The 19,761-nt window shown below is 36.7% G+C and overlaps 1 pseudogene; it reads left to right on the top strand.

The window, feature by feature from the left end:
• The first annotated feature begins 5,792 nt into the window (after positions 1 to 5,792).
• On the top strand, positions 5,793 to 19,304 carry LOC116419502 (annotated as a pseudogene).
• The last annotated feature ends 457 nt before the right edge of the window (positions 19,305 to 19,761 follow it).

The following is a 19,761-nucleotide window of genomic DNA, read 5'->3' as shown; positions in this document are numbered from 1 at the left end:
TTATATGAAAATTAGATAAACACATCATCTAATCCAAGTTATTGATAAAAATAGAAATAACAATGAACCAACCACAGACTTCTGTAGTACTCCATTGGAAACCTCCTGTGAATTTGTTATGAAAACCTTAATGACTGTTCTTTTAGTTCAGCCACTTGACTAGATATAAGTGAATATGACTGTACTATTGTTTAACCCACATTTATTCATTCATAAGAATATCATGAAATACATTATCAAGCGCTTTGTTAAAATATCAGTAAACATTTAGCACACTATTCAGTAAGCTGCTAGATTCATAAATAGTTGGGAAGAAGCAAACACAGAGAAGGAGATAGAGGGAAAAAAGGAAGGAGGGACAGAAGGAGGAAAGCAGGGAGAGAGAGACAGACAGAGACAAGAGACAGAGAAAAAATGATAGTCTACTGTAACCTATATATAAATATATGTAAATATAGATTCATATTTGTACACACATATATACAAATGTATTAATGTAAACATGTATACATGTGTTTGTATATATACATATAGAAAAATTTAGAATTAGAGGAATATCTATGTATATCTAAATTATATATTATATATAATGATTGTAAAGGAATATATATTTTATATATATATATATATACTTTTTTAAAAATTAAAAGGAAAAAAGAAAGACATGATGAAAAGAGAGAATAAAAAGAAAAGGAAGGAAGAAAAAAAGAAAAAAAAAAAGATGATAAAGTGTGTTACCTGAACATCCATAAGACATTTTAAACACATTGTTATATTGCCTCCCTGTTGGAATCTTTACAAACTGTTAAGCCATTGGAGTTGATTTGATCTTAGAAGATATTTTGGGCCAGAACTTGAAACTAGGTACTAAGTACAACTGATGGAAACAATGCTTGTGTTCACACCTTTAGAGAGCTCATAAGTATCTAAGTACTCAATGGAGTTCACATGTTTGGGAGATTTCAGAGATCATGCTGGGAGATATCCCACAATCCCACTCTCAGAGAAGTAGCATAAATACAGTTCCAGTGAGCCACGCAAGAGAGATTCTGGGGAACTTCCACTGGGGTCGGAGACAGAGCACTTTGGAAGAAAGCCTACAAGCCCTATCTTCGAGGCAAGAGAGATTCATTGCATCTTCTAACTTGGTGCTGGCTGGAAGCTGAAGAAAACAGAGGCAGAAGCCAAGGACAAAGCCGCAAGATCTCTTGGAGCCAGGCAGAGAATTAGGCCTCAACTAACTGGGCTATTTTGGAAGGAGAAATAAACGTTTGCATTTTCATCAGTTGGCTGCATTTTGGAGTAATTGATTGTAACTGAAACTAAGGCTGCCTCCAGAAAACCTTCACACCTCCCTATGAGATTATTACCTAAGCGCTACCTTTTTATCTTAATCACTTTTTTTGTACTTGAGAGTTGCATAATGACCTCCAAATTTTATGTAATTATCTTTTCTTTGGAAAATTTTTAAAGAAAAAAAAATAAAATTGATTACAATCACTTATTTCCCTCCCACCATAGTGAAAAAAAAAATCTTAACATTTGAGTAGACAGATTCTAACTTTGAATTTATATTGATTTCTAATTATTTCCTAATGTCTTTATGTTTTGAATAATATCTAAATTATTGAAAATATTGGATTGCAAAGGAATAGATTATATTATGGAATAGTGGAAAAGCAAGTTGGTTAAATAACTGAACTTTTCACAGAATTTTTCTTATTTCAGGACTTCAACATTTATGTAGAACCAGCAATCATTCCTCAATATATCCTTTATCTATCATAGCACAATCTTGCTACTGCTCCCTAAAGATATTCTAGGCCATGTTTGATATAGTCTCTCAAATCAAGACTTCAGATTTTCTATCTCTAATTCTGAAATATCTCCTTCCTTTTACACTATTTCCTTAGACTGTAACCAGTTCTCTTAATCAATGACTTTGATTGATTCAAGGACATATACACATTTTTCCATCATCATCCTCATCATCTTCATCATTTTCTTCTCCTCCTCCTTCTTTTCCTCCTCCTCCTCCTTCTCCTTTAATATTGTATATATGCCAGGAATTGTGTTAAGCACTTTACAATTGTTATCTCATTAGATCTGTGAAACAATACATATATAACTATATATATAAATGTATGCACATAATAATAGTTATTATTATTGTTATTTTATTTAGCATCTATTATGTCAGGCTCTGCACCAAGCACGTTACAATTATTATCTCATGTGATCCTTACAACAATATTATGAAATATATATATTATACATGTATGTGTATATGGACACATTCATATGCATGTGCATTTGATTAATTTGATAAGTTTTTTAATATATTCATCCAGTTGCATATTTCTCACATTATAGTCCCAGTATTGCTTTATATAGATATAGATATAGATAGTTCTTAATTTCATTCTTAAATTTCCTTCATTCTCAGAACACTTCTATAGAATTATAGTTTGTGCTAGCCTATGTATTTATCCTATGAATACTAAAATCTATGGTACATTCTAGACTATATTTAGCTTTCTCCTTCTCTATCACCACTTGTATGAGGGACTAATCATTTCCTCCCAAAATTCCATCATTTTCATTTTAGAAATCATTTTCTGCATGTTAGTAAGAATGAAATCCAGAATAGAATTTCCCTTGTTTATTGGTTGTAAGACTTATATGTTATAGTTAATAATGCTTGGCTGGTTCTTTTAAACTAATACAGAATGTAAATTTAATTTATACCTACCACCAGATATTAATTATCCCTATGCATCTTATTTTAGTCCCTTAGAACAGAAATAAGAGATGATTTTAGTGGCTAAATTGTACGAATAAGTTTAAGCTCACCAGTAAAAGCTAATGGAATCCAGCACATCTGTTTCAGGTTGATTCATCCTGGGCTGTAAATACCAGTACCATTAAGTATCATCTAAGCTATTACTAGAGTAGCAAGGATCACACTGAGTGGCTTGTAAGCTTTATTTTACTCACTCCTAGAACAAAAATATGGGAAGTACACTGAACATTGAATTGGGAAATTCTCTGGAAGAACAATGAGACAAATAGGACCTGGAAGAAAATCATTTGCCTTGAGGTTTTCAAAGAGATTAAAAAATGTGTGCTCTTCAGCCAGAAAGAATGATGTTAGGGGAAGAACTTGGGCACTAAGTATATTGTACAAGGATAAGCAAAGCATATACATAGAATAAAATCAAAGAAGGGTGAGGAGTTTAGGAAGAGGTAAAATGATGAACAAGCCTCCAAGGAAACTTTATATAAATATGCATAGTAATATATTCAAAAAACTAGCATAAGTAGATGAGGAATGCTGAGCTTTTGGTGCACAGAGCCATGAAATCCCCCAAGCAGACAGGGAGTTAACCATCAGACAAAGCCAGAAGTTGATCTGAGTGGAGTGGGTGGGGAGTGGGAAATGCAATTCGTAGAACTAAGAAAGAAGGTGAGGGATTGCCATCTGGCCGAATATTTTAATTTAACATAAACAATCAAATTGCATAATCTTAGTTCCCAAGTAGATGGCTTTTGGATGGATTTACTGGCTTTTTTTTTTTTTTTTGCATTAATCAAAATGACCAGATCATTTCCAAATCTTCTTTTGGCCCTTGGCTACATATAGTACATTGTTCTATATCTGAAGTCACTAAACTGGATCCCAGCCTAGCCAAAATCTTTCAATATGATAATGAAGATTCAGTATCTTTGACCCAATCAGGAGTGAACCCTTGACTCTTACTGATGCCAAAGACTGGCAACATTCAAAATACTGACTAGCTTTTCAAAGCCATAGAACAGTGAAATGGTGATATTGACATACATAAGTTAAATATGCTGACCTTCACTTTTTTTCAGCTTTCTTTCTAAAGTTACCAATGATCTCTTAATTTCTAAATCCAATCACTTTATCAGTTCTCATTCTTCTTGACATCTCTGTAGCCCTGTAGCACCTTCTTCTTGATATTCTCCTCATTCTAACTTTTCCTAATGATGCTCTCTTCTATTGATTTGTTTATCAATCTGGCTGATCCTTCTCAGCCTTCTTTGCTGTGTCGCCTTCTTTGCTGTATCTTTATTTGCATATCACTTACTAACCATAGATAAAGGGGCACCAAATATTCTTTTCTGGACCTTTTTTAAAATTTTTCTTTCCTTTTAATATTATTTCACTTGGTGATCTTTTCAGTTTCACATGGGATTAATATCTTAATACAAATGAATCTCCACTTTACTTAGTCTCAACCTTGTGCCTGATTTCCATGCCCAAATTTCAACTATTTCTTGGGACATCTTGAACAGGATGCTCCATTGATGTCTTAAAGCAGTATTTCAGAATGGAACTCGTTATCATTTTTCAGAAAATATTTTCTTCCTAACATTTCTTTTGCTAACTAAATGTCACTATAATCCCAGTCACACAGATTCACATCCTAATTATCATTCTTTACTTCTGGACTTCTCATTCTTTCTCACCCCTCATATCCAATCTGTTACCAAGTCCTTCCAGTATGGTGCATAAGAGCTCTCATAAATACCCACTTTTGTCCTCTAACAACAGCACTACCCTCATGTAAACCCTTATCACCTTATACTGGGACTCTAGTTATTCCCTTCTAGTTTTTCACTGTGCTTCAATTCTTTCTCCAATCCTTTCAAATTCCAACTCAACTATTAATTTCTTTGAGGGTGGCTAGGTGGTGCAGTGCATAGAGCACCAACCCTGGAATCAGAAGGATCTGGGTTTAAATCTGACCTCAGATACTTAACACTTCCTAACTGTGTAACCCTGTGCAAGTCATTTAACTCCAATTGCCTTAGGAGGAAAAAAAAAACTTAATTGATTCTGATTTTGTAAAAAACAAAGATTTAACAACATTATACCTTCTGTTACCTCATCCCGGACTCATTCAATAAACTCCACTGTTTATTGTCAGTGGAGTTTTACCTTCAGAATCAAATAGAAAATATCGTGTTTTGACTCTAAAGGTGTACATTATCTGGCCCTTTTAGCAACTGTTAATTCTTTTTATACCTTTCTCACCTTTGCTAACAAGACCTAGTTTCACTATCCTTGTTATTCTTCAAACAAGTCACTTTCTTTACCTATGTCTGGAACTTTGTCCATTGTGTTCTCTTCCTCTTGGCTTTCTTCAATTCTCAGCTAAAATTCTAAAGAAGTGGAATTCTAAAAGTCTAAAGATCCTGGAAAACCAGGATCATTTAATACCACTTAATATCCCCTCCCTTTGATATTATCTTCAAAATATCTTATATTTGTGTAATACTATGTACTACACATACACATGTATATACATCCTCAAATATAAATATAGATATGCAAAAGAGAACAAAATGCTTTTAAAAGCATTTGTAGGTAAGGGTATGTTATCTTAAATTGATAGAGAAAGGAAAGAAGGAAAGAAGGAAGGAAGGAAAGAGGAAAAGAAGGAAAGGAAGAGGGAGAGAGAGAGGGAAGGAGAAAAGGAATGGAAGAAAGGAAGGGTGTGAAGATCGTGTATTTTTAAATCGACAGGAGTCAGGAATTCAGGTTAGGGGAAAATCGTCAGTCTTTATTCTCAGTGAAGAAGGAGGGTATGTAGACAACAGTCACACATACACCTTCTTCAGCAGCCAAGAGATAGTCCAAAACCAATCTATTGTCCATTGCTTCACATGTCAGGGAATCCAATGATCCCCCTGAGTTTTTGAAGTCCTGCAAAAGTCTTTTTATGTGCAGACGCTCCCGACCCTCCCCACCTAGGACTGATCTAATCAGCTGCAAACAGCAGCAACAGCTGCTGCAACCGAGTTACGAACTTGGAAGCCCGGCTCCTCGCAGTTATGGAGAAAGATCAGGCTTCTTTTGCCATGAATGTGAACTCTTCTGTCAAGAAAGAGTCAGTGTGTGTGTTTGGAACAGGAGACTTTGGAAGATCACTAGGCCATAAGATGTTCCAATGTGGCTACTCTGTGGTCTTTGGAAGCCGAAATCCTGAGCAATCCAGTCTGTGCCACAAAGAAATTGAAGTCTTAAGCCATGCAGAAGCTGCCCAGAGATCTGATATTATAATTATAGCAATCCACAGGGATCATTATAAGTTTCTTGGAAAGTTAGCTGAGGAACTCCAAGGAAAAATATTGGTAGACGTCAGCAACAACCTTAAAATTAATCAGTATCCTGAATCCAATGCAGAATATCTTGCTGAATTGGTGCCAGGAGCCAAAGTCGTGAAAGCATTTAATACAATCTCAGCCTGGGCTCTCCACTTGGGAACCCTGGATGCAAGCAGGCAGATATTTCTATGTGGAGATGACAAGGAATCTAAGCAGAGAGTGATGAACATCAGCTGTACCCTTGGTCTTACTCCACTGGATCACGGATCTCTTGTGGCAGCCAGAGAGATTGAAAACTATCCTCTACAGCTCTTTCCAATGTGGAAGTTCCCTCTATACCTCTCTGGTGCCTTATTTATTTTCTATTTTATTTACTTCTCTTTAAGATCAATCATCTACCCCTATGTTAATAAAAACACAGACAACTTTTGTGTTGGCCTTTTCTGTCTTTAATCATAGCTTCTCAGGAATGGCTGTCACTCTTCTTGCCTTAGTTTATCTCCCTGGCCTCATTGCTGCCATCATGCCCCAAGTGTTTTTTGCCTGGGGCCCCGGGGCTGGGCCCCTCATCCCGTTTCCCTGAACCTGTCTACATTCTGAGGCCCAATGGAAGCCTCTGTTGCATTTTGGACATGGGTTACTGGGTCTTGTTCTCCCACCCTGTTTTCTCACTCTGCCTCTATACCAACATTGACCTTTCAGATGCCCTACTTTACCACACTGAAAGCATTGACGTGTCTCTCTAGAAGTCCCTTGCCAGAAGGGACCCTGTCTACCCATGTTGGGATCTTGGGAAGTCTGCATCATAGTCTGGATATAAAAGGCATTTGTGCCCACTGTGGCACAGCGTCTTATGAACTCCTCTAAAGGAGCATCCTTGGGCAGTCCTAGTATAATCCTTCTGCACACCTCATTAGCATTTTCCTTAGCAAGTTGCCTTATTAAAACATCTGTTGTTGGGTTTTCCCCATTAGTTCTTGTGATAGCAGTCTGCAAACATCCCACAAAGTCAGCAAAGGGCTCATCTGGCCCTTGTGTTATTTTTGTGAAGGCCTCACCTTTGTCATTTTTATTGTGAGTCGAAGCCCACGCTTTGATAGCATTAGCAGCAATTTGCTCATATGCTGCTACTGAATAATTAACCTGTGCTGTGATGTCTGCATATGGACCTATATCTTGTAGTAGGTCATAGGTGATCGCAGCATGAACAGCATTTTGACTATTTTGTTGGGCTTGTATCCTACAGAACTCACTATATTCAGAAAGCCACATGTAATTTTGTCCAGGTTCTAGGCATACCCTTGCTATAGATTTCCAGTCATCAGGAGTCAAGATTTCAAAAGCCAAATTCTTAATACATCTTAACATAAGCTGATGTCCCAATTTTGAAGGCCTTTTAAGATCTTTAATAATTTCTATTAAAAGGGATTTTGCTTTTTGACTGGGCATTAGACTGAAATTACAGGAAACATAAGTAAACTCCTGGATGTCCCCCTTTTTTTGGCCTTAAAGCCCTCTTGCAGTCTACTCAAGTTGGTCCTGTCCTCCCCCCCCCACTGCCTCTCCTCCCTCCATCCCGGAGGGTGGAGTTGGTAGAGGAGAGTCAATCACTTGCTCCTGGGGTGGGGCTGAAGCTGCCTCCTGAGGGGGAAGGTCACCACACCCTTGCTCACTTAAGTCTCCATGCCCTGTGGGAAATGTATTAATTTCTTCTTGTCTTCCTCCTTAATGTCATCCCTAATTTGGAAGGGTAGAAAGGGCCAAGGGTTTTCTTTCTTCTAGGGATGGGTTTCTTAGTCTCAAAATATATTGTATAAATAAAATGCCTCAATGGAAATTGAATGAGGACCACATTCTCTGAAATGCATGGACATCTCTTGTCCAACCCGGGACCAGTTATCTCGAGAGATCTGTTCCTCCTCTACCAACCAAGGGGAGATGCAGTTTAATATACCCACAAATCTCGCTATCTGTTCCCAAGTTATAAGTAACCCATGTATTTCTATCAGCTTATGCATGCTTTCTATAGCACCACTCTTGGGTGGGGTTGGGGGCGGGGATGGAGAGTCTTTAGCTAGCATTTGTCCCATTTTAGCCAAAAAAAAAAAGATTACTGGTTTAGTTTTTAAGAAAATAAGTTCCTTATTTGTCTATTGACAATACTCACCCAAGTTCCTGGTCACCGGAGACTTCTTCAGTCCTTGGTTCCCACCGTTGGGCGCCAAATGTGAAGATCGTGTATTTTTAAATCAGCAGGAGTCAGGAATTCAGGTTAGGAGAAAATCGTCAGTCTTTATTCTCAGTGAAGAAGTATAGGAGGTGGAAGAGAATCGGCGATAGCAATGTGTGCAGCTGAGTCAACAAGCTAGCTCGACCAGCAGCCACACAACCAGCAGCTCAGAGTCTCGAACCCAGGCCCAATCTCTCCCAGCTTCTCTTCCTCTCTCTCTCTCTGCCTCCACCCACCAAAATTGTCATTTCCTATACAACACATCAGGACTTGCACGGAGTGGGCAGGGACCATTCTTTATCCAATCATGTATATTAATAGAGTATAGCCCAATTACTATTTAGCCTCACGTACTTGGGACCTCAGTGCACCAACTCAAACCTCAGCCCATTACAGAAGGGAGTCTTCCAACTGACCAATTCCAAGTCACCTTTACTCACAGACATAATTATTTGTCCTTCATTCTTGAAGAGAACCAAAATAGCAGGGAGGTAATGCCATGAAATGCAAGTGAATTGTATTTAAGTGAGAAAGGGCTGTGCAAAGTCCCTGCCTTAATTTCCCCTAGAGAGCCATCTGGGTCCAATGGCCAGATATAAATCAGGATGACTGGACATGGCCCCGGAAGAAAATTAGAAGGAAAACTATTTGTTTGAAAGAAATATTAATAAGGGAATGTAAATGGTTAATATATATACCAGAAGCATCCAGGACTATTGATAAAAAGTCATTATTTTTTTTTTTGACCAGTTATAACCCCATGATCCAAGAGGTTCTATGGTGAATATGCATATTACAATTTTGTTAATAATATATAGAATTGAGCTCTGTCTTAGAAAAAATAAATGATTGTCATTTTTAAAAAATTTCTCTTAACTATTCTCCACATCTGTGGCCAAAGAAAAAGATGGGCATTTGTTGTCTATCAAAAATATCCCTAGCTTGTGGCTTCCCAGGAAAATAAAACAAAAAATCAATTTTAAAAGCTTAGTAATCATATCAAATGTTTTATTAGGCTTGCTATGTAGAGTCCTATTAAGTTTCTGCTAATTTGTGTTTCTTGGGTAAATGGAATTATTTTATTTTTACATTTAGGATCCATGATAGACTGAATTTCTTTTGTTTTTTCCATTAATTTGTTTTCTTATTAATATAGCCACACACTACCTTGCTAAATGAGAGACCACAAATTTAAGTTTTACTAATTAGGGAATATATCCAGAGGTGTCATTAAAATCATACTCAGGTATCACATATATATGTTTTGTTTCATTTGTTTAAACAAAAAGTTGACTTTTCATGTTTCTCAGAGTTAATAGTTTTTACACAGATTGAAAAAAAAAACATTTAAAGCTAAAACTATATACAAGCTTGGATGAAGAAAAACACTTTAAAAAAAATGCTTATTAGTGTTTTGAATTTTTATTGTTATACCTACCCTAGACTCTTAGAGATTGAAGAAAATGTATTCAAAACAAATTCATGGTTATGCTCCAAATGCTGCACCTATTATTTAAAAACCTGTCTCTTCACTAGAGATCTGTCATTTCAATACAAACTATTTGAAAATTTAAAAATCATAGGAATTCAACTCTTCATTCACCACAGGGAATATTTCAGGAATCAAAATTATGTGTGACCCAAGAAACTGAAAAATATTTAACAATCAGCTCTCAAGTAAAAAAAAAATACATATACTTACTTTTAACTTTTACTCTTCTTTATTAAAGTTTTCTCCATTGTTTAAAGTTGGACCATCAATAAAACAATAAATAAAACTTCAGTTTGTAGAATTTGATGATGTTGGAGTTAAATATATTGATTGTTTGGTTCTCAGTTTCAATAGATTCCATCTCCTCCCTGCACCAAAGATCCATGGGTAAAAGCCAGCTGCCATTTTGTGGAATTATTCCATATTACCAAAGATACTTCACCGCAAGAGTGAGTCATCTTTGATGGTGGATTTTTTGAACCACAAAAGATAGGTTCAATGACAAGTTTGGGTAGGAAAGGTGTTTGTCATGTAATGACATCAAAGCATAAAAAGAGCCAGATGAAAAAGACCTCTGAAAGATGTCAGGTACTCTTTTGTAATCTTTGCTGATGAAGGGAGGGATTGAATATGAATGGAATTATAGAGATTTTGAAGTTCATCAGAACCCGCAGAATATAACATTGTTTGTTTTTTGTTTGTTTGTTTTTTTTGTTTTGTAAATAGTCCAAAACCAATCTATTTATTGTCCATTACTTCACATGTCAGGGAATCCAATGATTCCTGGTGGTTTTGAAGTTCTGCAACAGTCTTATCAACAATTTTTCATCTCAGGGTATCCTATGATTCCTAAGGGTTTTAAAGTCCTGCAACAGTCTCAATATCAACCATGCTCTTTCAGTGTCAGATGTTTCTTAGGTCTTCTCCTTTGTTTTGATGTTTTTTTTCTCTTTTTCTGTCTCTCTCTAGTGGACAAAGTGAATACGGCTCATTGGAACCCATCTGATAGATACACGCAAACCCACTCCCCAAGCAGTTAACCTATCTGGTCCCTTCCATTCACCACTTTCTGGATCTCTCCTCATCACCTGGAAATTATATTGGAGCTGCTCGCACTGGACACTGCCCTTCTGTTGGGTTATAAAACCTGTATTCTCCCTAGTTATAATCCCTTTCTCACATCTGATTGCTTCTCTGCTGATTGATTATCCAATCCCTTTCTTCCAACAGATTGCTCTTCAGCTGATTGATCATGTCTGAGTGTTGACTTCTAAAGGCTCTCTGGGTATAAACTTGGCTGCCATCATGCCCCACCTTTTTTTTTTTTTTTTATTTTGTTTGAGTTCTTGGAGCTGGGCCCCACTTCTCATTTATCTGAGTCAATCTACATTCTGAAGCCCAGTGGAAGCTTCTGTTGCATTTTGGACATAGGGTTTGAGGTCTTGTTCTCTCACCCTGTCTTCTCACTCTATCTCTATGCCAACATTGAGCTTTCAAATGCCCCACTTTACCATATTGAAAGCATCAATGAGTCTCTCTGGAAGTCCCTTGCCACTAGAGACCCTGTCTTCCCATACTCTGCATCACAGCATCTTATGATCTCCTCTAAAGTTGCATAATTGTGTTTCTTTAGGAATTGAATCAGGACCATTATCATTGTAATATTCAATTAACTGCTGTCCTACTAATTTCCATTTATCTGCCTCTAATTCTTCTTCCTTAGAGAACCAAGGGGATGTGCATTCTAATGTTTCTAAAAGTCCAATGATCTGCTCCCATGTTACAATCAAACCTTGTTTTTTTTTGTTATTCTAACTATGCTTTCTACACACTTTCCTTGGGGTGGAGAAGGCTGTTTTCTAAGCATTTGTCCCATTTCAGCTGAAACACTAGTTTAGCCCTTAACAAAGTTTCCTTTTTGTCTATTTTTGTACTCACCCTAATTTCGGGGTCACGGAGACTTTTCACTGAACTCAGGATCTTGTCAGTCTGGACTGCTGAGTGTAAATCCTAAGCCCCATGTTTGGATACCAATGTGTAATGTTCTGGTTAGTTTTCTGGATGTCTTTGGACCAGCCTTCAATTCATCTGAGTAATCACCAAGAGAATAGCCAGAGATAAAGTGCAAAAGTCTTTATTGTCTCTTTCACAGTGTGTCTCCTTGCCTGGGGTTCAGCTAGCTTTACGGAGGCTCTTCAGACAGGCCTTGGTTTCAGTGGGAAAAGCAGGAGGACAGGCCAGCCAGCTCTAGCCTCCAATTCTCTGTCTTCTCCGCATCTGTGTCCGAGTCTGTTCGAGTCTGTCTCTAGGTCTCACTCTGATCTCTTAAGTACTCTATTACAATTAAATCAATTCATCATACTGAGTATAAGCCAATCGTTATATCACTAGGGAATCATTATTTGTAGTAAGATTAATTCAGTCATACTGAACTAGAGAACTATTGATTACCATGATAAATTAGATAGCCATTGTCTTATCAGTTCCACTGAGTTAATACCTTGTTGCAAGAATCCTTGTTTCAAGTACATTTCTCCAGAATTATGGCCCATTACATTAAACCATACACTATGTCACCCCTGCAACATGGAAATTTTGTCAAGTTTTTCCCCCACAGCCTAGATTTGGGGATTGCCTCCCTCCCCACAATGCATAAATTATTTCATTATGTATTTCATTCTCTTTACCTGGAACTTTTTTTTTTCCACAAGTATAGTTGTTTCTATACTTCCTCCCTACAATTTGGTATCTTTGTCCTTGATACTTTGAACTCAAGTACATGACTACTTTTTCCCTATTAAATTTCAGTTTGTTAGATTCAACCCACAATTTCTGTCAATCTTCTTTTCTTTTCCTCCTGTCTTTACCATTTCATGGATTTGTTCTCTTTCTCACTCTTTCAATAAGCATTCCACCTATGTTTTATGAGAGTCGTTAACAACAAAAACAATAAAAGTTTAAGCCAGAATCAATGGGAGATCCATAGGGCATTCCATTAGTTAACTCTTTCACTCTGACAGTCTATAAGGACTAGTCTTTGTATTCAGTCATTTGAAAAATGTGTATAAATCTACCCAATTACATTATCTTAAAGATCACTTAGTTGCTGTTTGCAAAAATATCATCAAAAACTTGGGCAAATACTTTGCTGTTATCTAGTCGTATTATGTCTATCATAGTCCCCTAATTCATTAGCCAGTAATTATTTTGAAAAATAGAAAAAGAAGACAAAAAATAAAATTTAACTAGCTTGTCAGGTTTTGGTGATCACTGCTAATCTTTGTAAATACTCACATCACCATCATTTAATAAGCCAGCTGCATAGTGTGTGGGTATAATATTTCACTTAGAATCAGGAATTTATAATTTACAATCCTGCTGCCATTGTTTTAAATACTCCCAGAATCCACTCTCTACCTACATGTACAAATTGATCAACAATCTCTCTCTTACACTCCATTTTTTTATTAAAGCTTCTTATTTTCAAAACATATATATGCATGGATAATTTTTCAACATTGAGCCTTGCATAATCTTGTGTTCCAAATTTCCCTCTCTTCCCCCCCCCTCCCCTAGATGGCTCTCTTAATCACAAGATTATTGGAACTGGCCTCAACCATCTCACTTTTGAAAACTACCACACCCATCAGAATTAATCATGATATAATCTTGTTGCTGCTGTGTACAATGATTTCCTGGTTCTGCTCATTTCACTTAGTATCAGTTCATGTAAGTCTCTCCAGGCCTCGCTAAAATCATCCTGCTGATCATTTCTTATAGAACAATAATATTCCATAATATTCATACACCATAACTTATTCAGCCATTCTCCAACTGATGGGAATCCACTCAGTTTCCAGTTTCTTACCACTTACAAAAAGGACTGCCACAAACATTTTTCCAAACATGGGTCCCTTTCCTTCCTTGAAGATTTCTTTGGGATATAATTCCAGGAGAGATACTATTTGGATCAAAGGGTATGCACATTTTATTTTAATAGTCCTTTGGTAGAGTTCCAAATTGCTCTCTAGAATGGTTGGATAAATTCACAATTCCACCAGCAAGGTATTAGTGTCCCGTCAACATTTGTCATTATCTTTTCCTGTCATCTTAGCCAATCTGAGAAGTATATACTCCAAAAATTTAATGGCAAAAATATCATTTTCTCAGTATATTTATCAGACAATATAGAAATAATATTCATTTACATTTCCTTCATTACACATCTATTTTACTCAATGAAATATATGCATAAGGGTTCAGTTTTATAAAAGTTGTGGTTAATTATTAATGACTCAGAAACTCCATTTCTTGGGGTTCTTCATTTATTTCATATATATATATATATATATATATACATGGGTATAGATATAGTTGCTCTATCTATATGGACTCTATAGGAAATCTCATACTCTCACATACAGCACTTTGAGATTGAGCCCTTGCACAATAAGGCCTTTCACAAAGTTCAGGAATATAAAGAGGACTTAAAAGTATCACAGCCTTTATTAGTGAAATCTGCAAAGATACATGTTTACCTAATGGTTTTCGTTATTGTTCATTCATTCAATCATGCTGACTTTTTGGACCCTGTATGGAATTGGCTTGGCCAAGATACTGGACTGGTTTGTCATCAAAATATGATCTATCTCAATGACTGACTTAATGGTCACTTATATGGGTTATGATCTTCCTACAACTTCTGAGTAGGATATTGATAAGAAAATGGAATCTCAAATTGTAATTTCAAAATATAACCAATTATACAATGCAAGAAAAATTGCACTGAAAAAAATTAATAGAACATTTAAGCCCACAATATAACATCTCTAAGACCAATATAATTGTTTTTGGTCTTAAATTTACATTTAAATCCAAATTTCCTCCTCTACTTTAATCTTTAAAGTCTGTAATTCATTTTTCTATTATACTTTTATAAACCCAATTTCCCAAGTTTTCATTTTTAAGACATCAAGATCAAAGTTGAAACTGATATGAGGCAAGCTCAGCACTGATTGTGTTTGAATTAGCATTAACTTGTCTTCTGATTTTTTTTTTATTTTCTCAGCTTCCAATCCAACTAACTTTTACTAGCTCATATTTAAAATGAATGGCATTGCATAATTTTATGCATGCATAATTTTGGCACTTTTATAGAGTCCAAAAGATAATTTTCTTTTCCCCCCTTTTTCTTCTGTGTTCAGATGTAAAAATACCTTGGTTGTTTATCAAAGAAGGGTTGTTGTTAATGTTTTCTTAATCCTAAATTGACAGAACTGCTTGGATGTAGTTTATTTATAAATCCTTATATTCTATGACTTTATCAATGTTCACAAAGAAAAATTATATTAGATGGGATTGTTCAATTTATTTTACATGATTTTTTCCCCTATATTATGTGGACAGAGATCTAAAACTATGGATGCTATTATTATTAATTCTCAGAGGTAGAAAGCAACTCAGAGATGATTTAGTCCATTTTCTTTTAGGTAATACCAAGCAAGTAATAATCTAACTTTTTATTTTTCATTAGTTATGCAGCTTTTTAAAAAAACTGCTGGTGTCAAGGAACCATTTACCTACTAGGCAGCCCAATCTATTTTTTTGTTGTTATTTTTCAATTATTTCTATCTCATAAAACTCTATGACCCATTTTAGGTTTCTTAGGGAAAGATACTGGAGTGGTTTACTATTTCCTTCTCTAAATTATTTTCAGATGAGGAAATTGAAGGAAAATTACTTATTCATGGTCACACTGCTATTAAGTATTTGAGAGTAGATTTGTATTCAGGATAAGGACTTTCTGGATTCCAGGACTAGCACTCTCTTCATTTTGCTACTGTGTGGGATGGGGTGCTGGATTCCCCTTACCCAAACTGACTACTTGGAGGCATCTCCAGATACAACAGAAAGCTTTTTTTTTTTTTTTTTTTTTTTGTTCTTGGAAGAAGTAGGCCACCACAACACTCTCTAGGCAGTCTAATAGGGTATGACATAGTACAGAGGCAGAAGCTGGGTTGTATAGCCTTAAAACCTTGGGTCCTTCCTTTATCCTGTTGATTTTTAAATTCATTGCTTGTCTGAATTCTTCAGGAACATGAAAGGGGCTATTGATCAATGTATAACAATGCTTCCTTTTTTGGCATGGACAGGGCTGATGTAGAAGTGCATTCCTTCATAGGGATCTCATGACTTTATGAAATTTAGACTTAAGAGCCATTCTACTTTACCCTCATCTTCTGAGAAATCTATTACTTTCAATCCCTCCTCTTATTGATAGTCACATAAAGATTTCTCTACCAATCCTGATACCTATCTTCTTCTAAGCTCTCCATTGTCTGGTTCATTTTTTTTCTTCAGTATTTATGGGAATCCACTTTTCTCCATTCAAGACTAGCATCCTGCTGATGCAGAGACCTTTACTGAGACCATTTTAGCTGAAGAATTTTAAACTGTCCAAGTGATTAGTTGTACCATACAAGGCAAACAAATAGATAGGACAATAATAACAGCTACAACAATAAGCAAAAACCAAAGGATTTGCTTCCACCAATTCCCATCAAACCAGGACTACCAGGATGCATTAAAGGAGGAGGACCAAGTCTGTACAGGTACATGAGATAATTTCTTAATATCTTTGGTGATTTATTTTACTGCTTTCCCATTGTCATTGGTTTTCATACAGCAAGTTAACAGATTTAATTTCTCACAGACCCACCTTCTTCTGCTAGGGGATAATCTAGTAACAGTCTGTGCTATAATAGGGCTTCCCTAGTTTGAGTGGCTTGGTCTATTAGTAGACCTATTAGTAGACCAAGAATCTATTAGTAGGTTCAAGGCTTTGGCCATTTGGTTAGTGATAATTTCAACTACAACTAGTACCCTTATGGCCCCAACTTCTATCCTGGGCCCGAGTGACTAGACCAAATGTCTAGATTATCATTTCAGGAGGCCAGTTGTCTGTTCATCCATTTGCATCCCCTGTGTCAGTGAGAGATATATCTACTTTTTTATTCCTTTTTAAGTCATGGTATAATTGGATGCCTAGCAGGCTTCCTTCTTGTCCTGGTAAAAAGAAAAACTTGGGGGCCAAATTAATACTATGTAACAGCCCACCAAATGTTGAGGTTCAGAGGGAGATCTCAAAAGATGGGGTCACAGACTGGCATCATGAGGTAACTAAAGAATTTGCAGGCCTTAATCCATCTCCTCCAAGTCAAGAGGCAAAGCCTATTGAATTCCAGTGTCAATTGAAACATGCCAAGCTCCAAAAGGATTTAGGGAGACAAATTTATCCAGTTCTTCATCTCACTGATATGCTAATTTTATGGGCCAGAGGGAGAACTGAGGAGTGGTCTCAGGAATCTGGTTATCAATGACCAGCAGATTTTCTATTTTACAGTGAGCCAGAAAGCTTTAGATTAATTGACAGATTGTTAGAACAATAGCACTCCTAACGGCAGGGAAATTTAGGATTATTGTTATATTTTCCCTAGAAATTGTATCCTATAATTCCCTTCTTAGCAGTTTTAACACCAGATTCATTTGGGACAAAAGTTCTTCTGGAACTGTTTCAGGTTGATAAGGGGTATAGATCTGACCCTGCCTAATGGGGTCCAAGCTGAGAAAGGGTAGCACATGATTTGAAAGTGGCAGCAGTAGCGTCCAGGGTATGCTGAGTGTCAGAATCAGGTGTCATATGATATTCAGCTTGACCCAATAGTTGGAATTTTATGGCTTGGAGTCTGGAAGAAACAATTCTCACAAGTAGATTAGAAATGCAGCAGCCAAATATGGGCAAAAAGAAGAATAATTAAAAGTGGATTTTAGTATAGGTGTTACTAGGGACAATAACCTCCATCCAGAGGAAGACTTGGGGGAGATAGATGAGGCTATTAAGAATGTTTCACATCCAGACAGATTTTCTTAGGATAAATATCAAAGAATATTTCCTCCATAAACTCTGCTTTTGTCTCTTCAAAGGAGTAAAGGAAATGGGTAGGCCAGCGGCATTATACACAGTGAAAGGAGTGCTCAGATGACCTAGAATGCAAATACCATAATGTTTAAAAGGCAATAAGCATTGGGTAGAGAAGATGACATGCAGAGTAGAAATAATAAGTGAATAGGATCTCCTTTAGCAATAGCTCTGAGCCTTTTCAGTCCTGCAAAGTAAGGCTTTTACCCAATTAGTAAAATAATCAACAAAATGCAAAAGAAGTTTGAAGCCCCTTTGAGGGGACATATGTGTAAAATCTGTCTGCCAGTCCTTCCCTATGTATGTACCCCTCCTCCAGATGGGTTTCAAGATGGGGGGTGGGGTGGGTTAACAGCCCTTTCCGAATTTATTTAGGCACAAACTGAGCAGGGCTGACAGACCTGATTGATTGTTTCTCCTAGCTTGTGGTCAGTGAAAATTTATTTTTCAAAGGATTTGAAAAGCATTTTTTTTTACTAGTATCTTTGTATAAAATAAAGAGAAAATTCCCTTGTCTGGCCTCTGGGATTAGAAATTGGCCTGAAGGTGTTTGAAACTACCTAGAAGGGGAAAGCATGTACCTCCTTTGTTTAGCAAGGACTTGTTTCTGGCGGCTATAAGAAGTGTAGAAGTTGGGGTATTGGGGAATTAAAGGTGCCATAGTCAGGGGCAAACAGACAGCAGCATGAGTAGCTGAAGTTGCAAGCCTGTTTCCCTTGGCCTGAAGTGAATCCCCCTATTCTATCGTAAAATATCTTTACAAAACATTACAGAAACCTCTCTAGCTCCATGGACAGCTTCCAATAATTGTAGAATTTCTCCTGCATGTTTAATGGATGATTTATTTATTTATTTTTTGTTTTTGCTGTCCAAAGTGCCCTTTCTTTCCATATAATCCCCATAAGCATGCAAAACATGAAAGGCATATTTGGAGTCAGTATAGATGTTCACTCTTATCCCTTTCCCCTATTTTAAAGCTCTGGTAAGGGCAAAAATACTCTGAACCTGGTAGGGAGTTAAAACCTCCAATGGTTTGCCTAGGGTGAGCTTAGAGGCTTCCTCGATTAGAAGAGCTATGGCAGACACTGCTCTAAGATAGGAAGGTCACCCCAAAGACACCAAGTTTCTTTGAGAAGCCTAGAGAATCCAGCCATGCCCAGGAAAATACACAGGTATTTCTCTGAGGCAGATTCAGAGAATGATAAGATTGTCTGCAGGAGATGGGAGTTAATTCAATACTTAACAGACTGATTATCAATATGGGTCTTTAGACAAAGAGACTATCATCCCAGGAGGCCAGAAAGTTAAAGATTTGTATGGCTGCAGCCACAGAAGCCTCTTTGAATGTGGCTACAAATCCAGATATCATCTACATACTGGATAGCCAGGGCCTGGCCAAATATGTGGGGGCTGTAAGGGAAGCTGAGCTACCCCATCTTATGGACATGACTATCCATGTTAATTGGTAGGGGTTATGTTCTCTTGGATTTGCCTCTTTAAAGACAAAAATAAATTATGAATCTTTATGCAATGGTATGCAAAAGAAAGAATCTTTAAGATCTAAAGTAGAAATCCATTGTGTGTCTCCAGGGATACTTATACTATGTTTATGGATTTTACTGAACACTTGCTCTGATTATAGAAATTTGCTGTAAGAGAAAAAAGCAAGGACATTCTTAAAATAGTGTTAAAATAGGTACTTGTGGCTTTAGCCTGAGAGCACATACAAGACAGGATAAAGCATAGCTCTACTTGACAACCCATCATGGAGTAACAATTTCACCTCATAGCCTGATTCAGGAATAATCAGGTGGGAAACAAAGAAACAGAACCAGGAAACTGAGTCAGAAGGATCTGACTTTAAGCAGAGGCTAAAATTCTCCTCCCCACTCTTGCCCAGATAAGACACCCACCTACAGTTCAGTC

The sequence above is a fragment of the Sarcophilus harrisii genome, chromosome 5 (genome assembly GCF_902635505.1).
Source record: "Sarcophilus harrisii chromosome 5, mSarHar1.11, whole genome shotgun sequence".
Classification (NCBI taxonomy): domain Eukaryota; kingdom Metazoa; phylum Chordata; class Mammalia; order Dasyuromorphia; family Dasyuridae; genus Sarcophilus; species Sarcophilus harrisii.
Note: the sequence above shows the minus strand (reverse complement) of the source record. Positions and strands in the feature narration are given on the sequence as shown.